This window comes from Gopherus flavomarginatus, chromosome 3 (assembly GCF_025201925.1).
Source record: "Gopherus flavomarginatus isolate rGopFla2 chromosome 3, rGopFla2.mat.asm, whole genome shotgun sequence".
NCBI classification, from domain to species: domain Eukaryota; kingdom Metazoa; phylum Chordata; order Testudines; family Testudinidae; genus Gopherus; species Gopherus flavomarginatus.
In genome coordinates, this window is record NC_066619.1 from 241,914,148 (window position 1) to 241,923,014 (window position 8,867).

Here is an 8,867-nt window from a genome sequence, read left to right on the forward strand (position 1 = left end):
TAATGGCCATAGGGAGTCAGACCAATGGTCCATCTAGCCCAGTATCCTGTCTTCTGACAGTGGCCAGTACCAGATGCTTCAGAAGGAATGAACAGAATAGGGCAATTATTGAGTGATCCATTCTATGGCTGCTTCTGGTGGTTTAGGGACACTAGAAGCTTGGGGTTTCATCCCTGACCATCTTGGTTAATAGCCATTAATGGACCCATCCTCCATGAACTTACCCTAGTTCTTTTTTGAACCCAGTTATACTTCTGGCCCTCACAACCTCTCAAGGCAACAAGTTCCACAGGTTGACTGGGATGTGTGTGAAAAAGTATTTCCTTGTGTTTGTTTTATTATTATTTTCATTGGATGAGCCCTTGTTCTTGTGTTATGTGAAGGGGTAAAGAACACTTCCCTATTCATTTTCTCCACACCGTTCATGATTTTATAGTCCTCTATCATATCTCCCCTTAGTTGTCTCATTTCTAAGATGAACAGCATGATGTATTCACAGACTAGTTGTGTTCAATGGAACTATTCATATGCTAAATGCTAAGCACATACTAAAGAGACTGAGTCAAAGCCAATTTATGTCAATCAGAGCCTTTCCCCCCTCCATTAAGAAGCTTTCCTATGTAAGGCCTACAGGATTTGGCCCTATATTCCTCTTTTAATACTTCTTGCTTTGCTGCACTTAAGCATTCCGGTTGGCCTAGATCTGCTTACAAAGGGGGTACAGAATTTCTCAGAAATCTCTATTAATTATTTACTGTATATTAGTTAAAACCTGAAGTTATGAAGAAAAATATTTAACATGGTAACACTCAAAATTGCTACAATCTACAGGGATCGGATCAGTCCATAACAGCCCACTTTTTTGGATCTTATTTTTGATGAAAAGAAGTTACTGTATATTTTGATAAAGTAACATGGTTTCTGTTAGGAATTGACAAAGATATAACAGTAACAAAAGAGTCCTTTACTCTTTCAATTTACCACTTTTTAGACCAGATTGCCCTTACTTGGAAACACCACAATGGCTTGTTCATTTATAAAACACATTTTATTTTATTATAGCCAGTTATCTCCTTCAGCAACTAATGAGCAATCTACATTACTCTTCATTATTTTTAGCTGATGATAGATTAGATAGATAGATAGACAGACTACACATAGTTTTGCGGATATTTAGAAAAGGTATTACATAAATTGTATTAAAGAAAAGTCCCTTTTATTTACAGAACATAAAAAACAAAGCAAAATATGCATTAAAAAGGGGAATTCCTATATGTTCTAGTTAGCAGGATTTTTGGATTAGCAGAACTGATACTGAATTAGCCAATCTGTTTAATATTTCAATGCAGAAGCTTCTCATTTTTGGTAGTTCTCCTTTCAGCTCCAGACAGTGTGTTTTAACTCTCCTAGCCTGTTCTCTTTGCATGTGTGCGAAACCCGCAGTGGATTTAGCCACAGGGTTTGGAAGGGAGGGGGGTATGATATTGAAAGGGGTCTGGGGTTACTGATGTTAGTGTGGCTACATCAGAGGTCAACAGCTTTTCACTTCCGTTGCCTGCTATCTTACAATTGTGTCAGAGTTTTGAGGCTTACTCAGAGGGGAGTTTGGCAGAAGTCCCAGTCACCCCACATGGGCTCAGGTTTGAGCTATGGGAGAAACACAGATGGTGCAGACCCCACACATTGGGATTGAAGTCTGTCATAGGGTAGCTGTTCCCATGGATAGACCAAATGAAGCTCCCCTCGACGAGAGCAGGCAAGTCCAATTGAGTCAATTAAAGAGGGCTGGGCTACACCTGGGCCTACAAAGGGCTGCTAACAGGCAGTTGCAGGGGAGGAATTGAGACAGGCTATGCGCCTGAGGAGAGAAAGCCATACTAGAGTACAGCTAGTTCCTGTGGTGGGGTCTCTGGAGCAAGAGGCAGGGGCTTGGGCTCCTGGAAGCAACCCTAGGGCTGTTGCCTTAGGAAGGGAGTGGAGCAGACAAACTGGGAAGCTTCCAAGATTAGAGGTGCCTGTCATGGATCACCCTGAAGCCTGAGGCTAAGTAATGAGTTAATTATTCATTAGTGAGGCTCTCTTGATTAAGAAAATAAACCTCCTTGTTGGAGGGGGAGAAGCCTGGCCTGGTGACAGAGTCATTAATGCAGGGGTAGGAGAGAAAAATTCAGACTCTGACTCACACAGGGAATGCTGATTCATGACATAAGATCACTCTTCCAGGATCCGGGGGGAGCCTCAGGACTTTGAGGGTTCTATAGAGGTTAGTTGAGAACATGATTATGCAGGAGTGTCAGACAAAGTGAGAGTTCTGCAACACTTATGATAAGCTATTGAGAGGTGAATACATAGACATTTTATCACTGCTCCACCGGGAAGCTATGACAGACAGTAAGTTGGGACAGGACAAGCAAAGCGAGGACAAGCCAAGCATCCAAGGGTGGCTAGAACCTGGACAAATAGGGAAGCATCTTTTTTAATTTACACAGATGTCATTTCAGAACAATTCCTGGGAAGAAGCTTGGATATAATCAGGAGGGCATATAATACATTTGGAGGCATGGCTTCGTTTAACTATGATGAGCGATTTAGACTGAGAGCTACAACTCAGACTAGGATTTGGTGGGACATCCTGCATCATATGCTGTGGATGGGATGCATGACACCATGGGGGCCAGGTATTCACACTGATAGTGGCCTGTTCACTACTCAGCATGTCCACCAGAGACTTGATGCTCTGAATAATGTTTGCTGGGCTTTTAATGAGGGTAGGTGTTTTTGGAACATGTACAGATTTCAACATGGCTGCAAGCTGTGCTTGGGGCCTATGCAGCCCACAACTGCTGTAGCTTTCAGGGAAGACCCCAATATGATAGAAGATTGGGAGGTAAAACCATAGACGCCGACCCTGCAGGTGCTCCAGGCCCCTTCTCCCCCTCCCTGCCAGCGACGGGCCCCCATTGATCAGCTGCTTGCCCTCCCTCCCAGCACATCCCACCTGAATTAGCTATTCAGTGGCATGTGGGAGGCACTGGGGGCAGGGGGAGCAGCAGCGAGAAGGAAGAGGTGGGATGAGAGGGTGGAATGGGGCAGGAAGAGATGGGGCAGGGCTGAGCATGTATCGGGGGACTTCTCCAGATTCTGGGGAGTGAAGAGGCGGTTCCAGCCCCTTCTGGCCCCTGGGACAGTGCTCTGCAGCATGGTGGGCTGGCAGCTGCCTGAGAGATCCTGGCTGGGGAGGTGGCTTCCGCTTCTTGCCCAGGCTTGGATGCCATGGACTGGGGGCAAGCAAGCTGGAGTCCCCCATCCCCCAGCACCCGAGCTCGGGCAGTGTGCAGAAGCCTTCTCCCCAGCCAGGTTCTCTCAGGCAGCTGCCAGGCAGCAGAGCAGCACCTGGGAAGGGCCAGTGTTAGAAGCCGCTTCCTCCCACCATGGAGAGCAGCAGAGCATGCGGGGTGTGGGTGTGTGTGCTAGACACACCGGGAGGACAGAGCACCCCGCCCCCCGCAGGTAACATGCTGTGGGGACAGCGCAGTGGCCCTGTTCTGGGTGGTGGTGGTTGCTGGGGGGACATGTGACCTCCCCTTAGGCACCAGTTGTCTAGGGGAGGGGGCAGAATGGGGCAGGAAGAGGCAGAGCGGGGGCATAAAGAGGTGAGGCGGGTCCTTGGGGGGAAGGGGTGGAGTGGGGGCAGGGCCTGGGACGGAGTGAGGTTGAGCACTCCACGGAAATCAGGAAGTTGGCGCCTATGGGTAAACCTAGCACCCCCTGCTTATACCAGGTTATGAAATTGGGTACAGAGTTCAGGGAACAGGAAAGAGGAGCTGGCAGTGGGGGTATTGGGAAAAGCTTGTCTCCAGTTAAGCTCTGAGTGTTTCAGGTATTCGGCTGAGGTTATCCTAACAAGAAGTTGGGGCATATTTATAGGAAGTTTTTAATTTAATCTTTGGCCAGACAGTGAACCCTCTGGACCACGCCAAGATGCCTAATGGCTCCTCTGGAGGACAAAGGGTGCTTATTAGCAGCAAAGGATCCATCCTTGGCATTGGGAGAGATGTATGAGGAAGGCTCTGTATTCCAACTGCCTTTTGTGTGATCTGTACGCTCAAATCCATGAGGCGCAGATTTGGGTACTGTGTAGCACTGGGTCTTGTGCCCTGGTAGTAACTCATGCTTCAGTGAAGACTATTCCAGGGGTGAAATCCTGACTCACTGAAGTCAGTGGGTGTTTTGCCATTGACTTCAGTGGAATCAGGATTTTGCCCATATGTCTTAAGTATATGATACTGTCTAATAACGTCACTGTGCCAGTATGTTGAATAGGCACCTTTTCAACTGTGTGTAATGATCATGCAAATATAATAATAGATTTAGAAAAACAGATCTATTAGTAAAGGTTAAAAAAACCCGGACATGTTTTGTCTTGAGAAGAGATGACTGCGGGGAGAGGAACTGATAACAGTCTTCAAATACATTAAGGGCTGTTATAAAGAGGATAGGGATCAAATATTCTCCACGTCCACTATAGGCAGGACAAGAATTAACAGGCTTAATCTGCAGCAAGGAAGGTTTAGGTTAAATATTAGGAAACATTTTCTAACTATACAGGTAGTTAAGCCATGGAATAGCCTTTCAAGGGAGATTGCGGAATTCCCATGACTGGAGGTTTTTAAGAACAGGTTGGACAAACATCTGGCAAGGATGGCCTATGGTCACTTGGTCCTGCCTCCGTACAGTGGGCTGGACTTGATGACTTCTTGAGGTCCCTTCCAGCCCTGTATTTCTATGATAGGTGGTGTACCCAGAAATGGCCCTCCAATTGGATACAAAGTGGTATAAAAAAGAATGGAACATTCCTGAATTTTTTTTCTGTTTTCGTAGCAGTAACTATTTGGGGAATGGATTTGGCAAACAAACGTGAGTTTTTGAAGTGACAGAATGGTGGTGGTACATGTTATCAATTGCCAGGCCTACAGATCACACTGGGTTATGAGCTTGGTAAGGGCATTTGTATTCGTGGTTAAATCTTAACATATGTTTCTCTGCCAAGCATATGCCTGGGAATGATAATGCAATAGCCTGTACATTGTCTTGATTTCAGATGGACAGATTTTGGGACCTAGACCAACAAAGAATCAGAGCGGATGTCAGTAGCATTCTGGAACCTTAGCATATGATGGCTCTCACGGTACTATGGTGATCGGTATCACCATGAAACTTTAGGGTCTATGACAGGAATTTTAACAATTTTGTGCAATTTGAGGAGGAGAGAAAGCCTGGCAATGATATTGCTGATTCCAGCCCAGATGCTTCAATACATGGTGTCTCTGGTAACCTAGGGGCTTGCAGCATCTATCATCTCCATTTGCCCTCCGGGCCTTACATTTGACAGTAGCATGAGGGGTTACCCAGATCTTTGTAGTAGGTTCCTAATTTGAAGGATTTCAGTGGATTGGTCTTGGGACATGGATCCTAGAAAAGATCCATGTCACCACACCACTGTTCAAATGCATAGAGACTTAATGCAAGTTCTCAATCAAACATAGAAGCAGATAAGAGGCAGCCTTGTTCAAGGGTGCATTCCTAGTAACGTGTTTCGGACCTTTTAGAGTTGGCAGATTTGTGCCTGGTCAGCAAGGGATATTTTTATACTAGGTTTGGAATGGAGTGATTTACAATGGGAAGAGAAATCAGCCCATCTTAACTGTGAGGATCTTGAAAAACAATGGGAGAGGCGAGGTGAGTACATAATGCTACAGGCATAGGCAGCAGGTACCATAGGCCAAGGATGCAAAGCTTCCCCTAACCCAGGCCACACCCTCACCCATGCTCCACCTGAAGGCCTTGCTCTCTCTCCTCCTCTCCCCTGAAGCTTGCGGGGGCTTGGTTTGGGGCCAACCAGCAGCCCGGGATGGCTTGGGGTTGACTGGCAGCCCAGAGGTTGGGCTGGGGCTCAGGGCTACCCAATGAGGCTAGTGTGCAGCCCAGTGCTGTTTGGCCACAGCTTCTCCAGCTGCAGGGTGGGGTGGGGGGGAATGGGCTCTGATGGGTTGGGGGGCAGAAGGGGTGAGGCCGCGGGGCTTGCCTTCCCAAAGTGGGTGTTCATGTGCTGCTGATGGCTACAGGAGGGAGGTGAGGCAAGGATTTGCACTGTAAGGGCACAAAGGACTTATACAGCAGTCGTACCCATTGGAGAGGAGTCCCTTTTTATTCAGGGTGATGGAAGGCCCCTCACAACATACAATTTGTTACAGTTTTCTAACAAAGGCTTACGAAGTTCATGTTATCAGCCAGAAATCTGGTTCCCACTCTTTTTGGGTAGGGGCTGCTATGACTGCAGACTAGCTAGAACTAGGGGCCACAGTGATCCAGGCAACTGGGTGATAGCATTCAAGTGCATACAGGACATACATGAGACCCGAGGTAGAGAATCAGAGCTAATTCTCTTCTCTTTCTTTGAGAATCATCATGCAAATATGCCAAGCAAGTGGTAGTGTGGACTTGCAGGCGTAGTATGGAATCCTGGGTGCATAGGTGGGCCTCCAAGTGATTGGGCAGTTCACATCTGGGCCTGGGAAGTGAGGCAACCCTGAGCTGGCATGGAAAAAGAGGCATGCTGTGGGACCAGCTGATGCACCTTGTACGCTCTTTGACAACCAGGGAACAGACACTAGATGCAAATATTGTTCACCTCAGTTTAAAAAAAAGGGGTGGGGTGGGGAATGGAATCTATGGATATCTGAGTAGCCAGTGAGAGTGGGAGAGGCAGCCAAGCATTCTGCTGGTGCCTCCATGTGGCCGATGTCCAGTACAGTACTTGGTATGGAAGAATTTGAAGGAAGGCATCCCTTATGGGAACTGAGTAGGAGGGTTTCAGGCTCCTTTGTGTTATTAGTGGGGAGCTGATCCCCCTCCTTTTCCTGGCCCCTTTTAAGGAAGCTGAGGAAGTATATGTGGCTCCATGTCGGGATCAGTGGGGGACCAACTCCCTTCTCCCTGCATTGTACAACTTGTTAGGTACTTCCAGATATTGTAAGTGAATAAAGTTGCAGCCTAATTAAACTAATCCATGGTCTCTTGTCTTTCATCCAGCTTGTTTAGATAATTAAAGGTGGCCTGATTTCAGAGGTTCCGAGAACCCACTACTCGCTGATTTCAGTGGCATACAGCATCTTTGTAAATGAGGCCATTTAATTAGGAGCCTAAGTATGAATTTAGATGCCTAGTTTTAGTAACCCAAGTTTGAAAAAGCTGGCCTGTAGAGGTGCAGACTCACTCCAGCGGCACCTCCTGCTGGGTTGTCCTTGGGAATTAGCATCCAGCCTCTGGAGCACCCTCTTCAGTCCAGTGTCTCACTGCCACTGCTGGCCCCTGTGTCCCTCCCAGGACCCCAGTGCCCCTTTTACTGGGTCCTGCCCCCTGGCACTACCCCCACAGTTCTGGGTCTCCCCCTCCCAGGGGAACCCCCACCCACTCTCCTCACTTCACCTCAGTCTTGGCTACGACCCAGTCTCTATCTAGCCCCCATTCACTGGGCCAGACTTCAGTATAAGCTACTTGTCACAGGCAAAGGATTCAGACCTGCTGCCTCTGCCTCCCCTTGGGTTGCCCCGTTGCAACCCTGCACCTATTCGGCCTATAGTTGGGCCTGCAGTCTGGGGCTTTCCAGGCCAGAGCTCTCAGCTCCCCTAGCCCTTCCCGCAATCTAGATGTCTTGCTTAGGTCCCTGCAGCCAGAGAGACACTGACAGGGCTTCTGGCTCACAGCCTCTTATAGGGGCCAGCTGGGCCTGATTGGGGCATGGCCGTGGCTGAGCCAGTTTCCCCAATCAGCCCAGGCTTCTTGCCCCAGCCACAGCCCTCTCCTGGGCTGTTTCAAGCCCCGCAGGGCAGGAGTGGGTAACCACTCCGCTACGTGGCCATAGATTTTATCAAGTGTTGCCTGAAAGAGGATATTGTATGTTTGTCTTGGACTTGTTCATGAAATGACTTGTGGTAGAATTCAGTCCTATGCAGCACCAAGCTGATGCACTACTTAAGCATCACATACCAATTCAACCCCAGGTAAGTGGAGAACATGGAGACCTGGGAGATGGGTCAGAAATAGGAGGGAGCATGGACTATAATGGCAGAGAGAAAGGAGGGTAAGGGCAAAACTGGGAGGCAAGATCAAATCAGTATCTTAGATGCCTATATACGAATGTGAGAAGTATGGGTAGTAATCAGGAACAACTGGAAGTGCTAATAAATAAATACAACTATGATATTGTTGGCATCATCGAAACTTGGTGGGATAATACACATGATTAGAATGTTGGTATGGATGGGTACAGCTTTCTCAGGAAGGATAGACAGGTGAAAAAGGGAGGAGGTGTTGCCTTATATATTAAAAATGTACACACTTGGACTGAGGTGGAGATGGACACAGGAGACGGAAGTGTTGAGAGTCTCTTAGTTATGCTAAAAGGGGTAAAAAACAAGGGTGATGTCATGCTAGGAGTCTACTACAGGCCACCTAACTAGGTGGAAGAGGTGGATGAGGCTTTTTTTAAACAACTAACAAAATCATCCAAAGCCCAAGATTTAGTGGTGATGGGGGACTTCAACTATCCAGATATATGTAGGGAAAATAACACAGTCGGGCACAGATTATCCAATAAGTTCCTGGACTGCATTGCAGACAACTTTTTATTTCAGAAGGTTGAAAAAGCTACTGCGGGGAAGCTGTTCTAGATTTGATTTTAACAAATAGGGAAGAACTCATTGAGAATTTGAAAGTGGAAGGCAGCTTGGGTGAAAGTGATCATGAAATCAGAGAGTTCACAATTCTAAGGAAGGGTAGAAGGAGTACAGCAAAATAGAGACAAT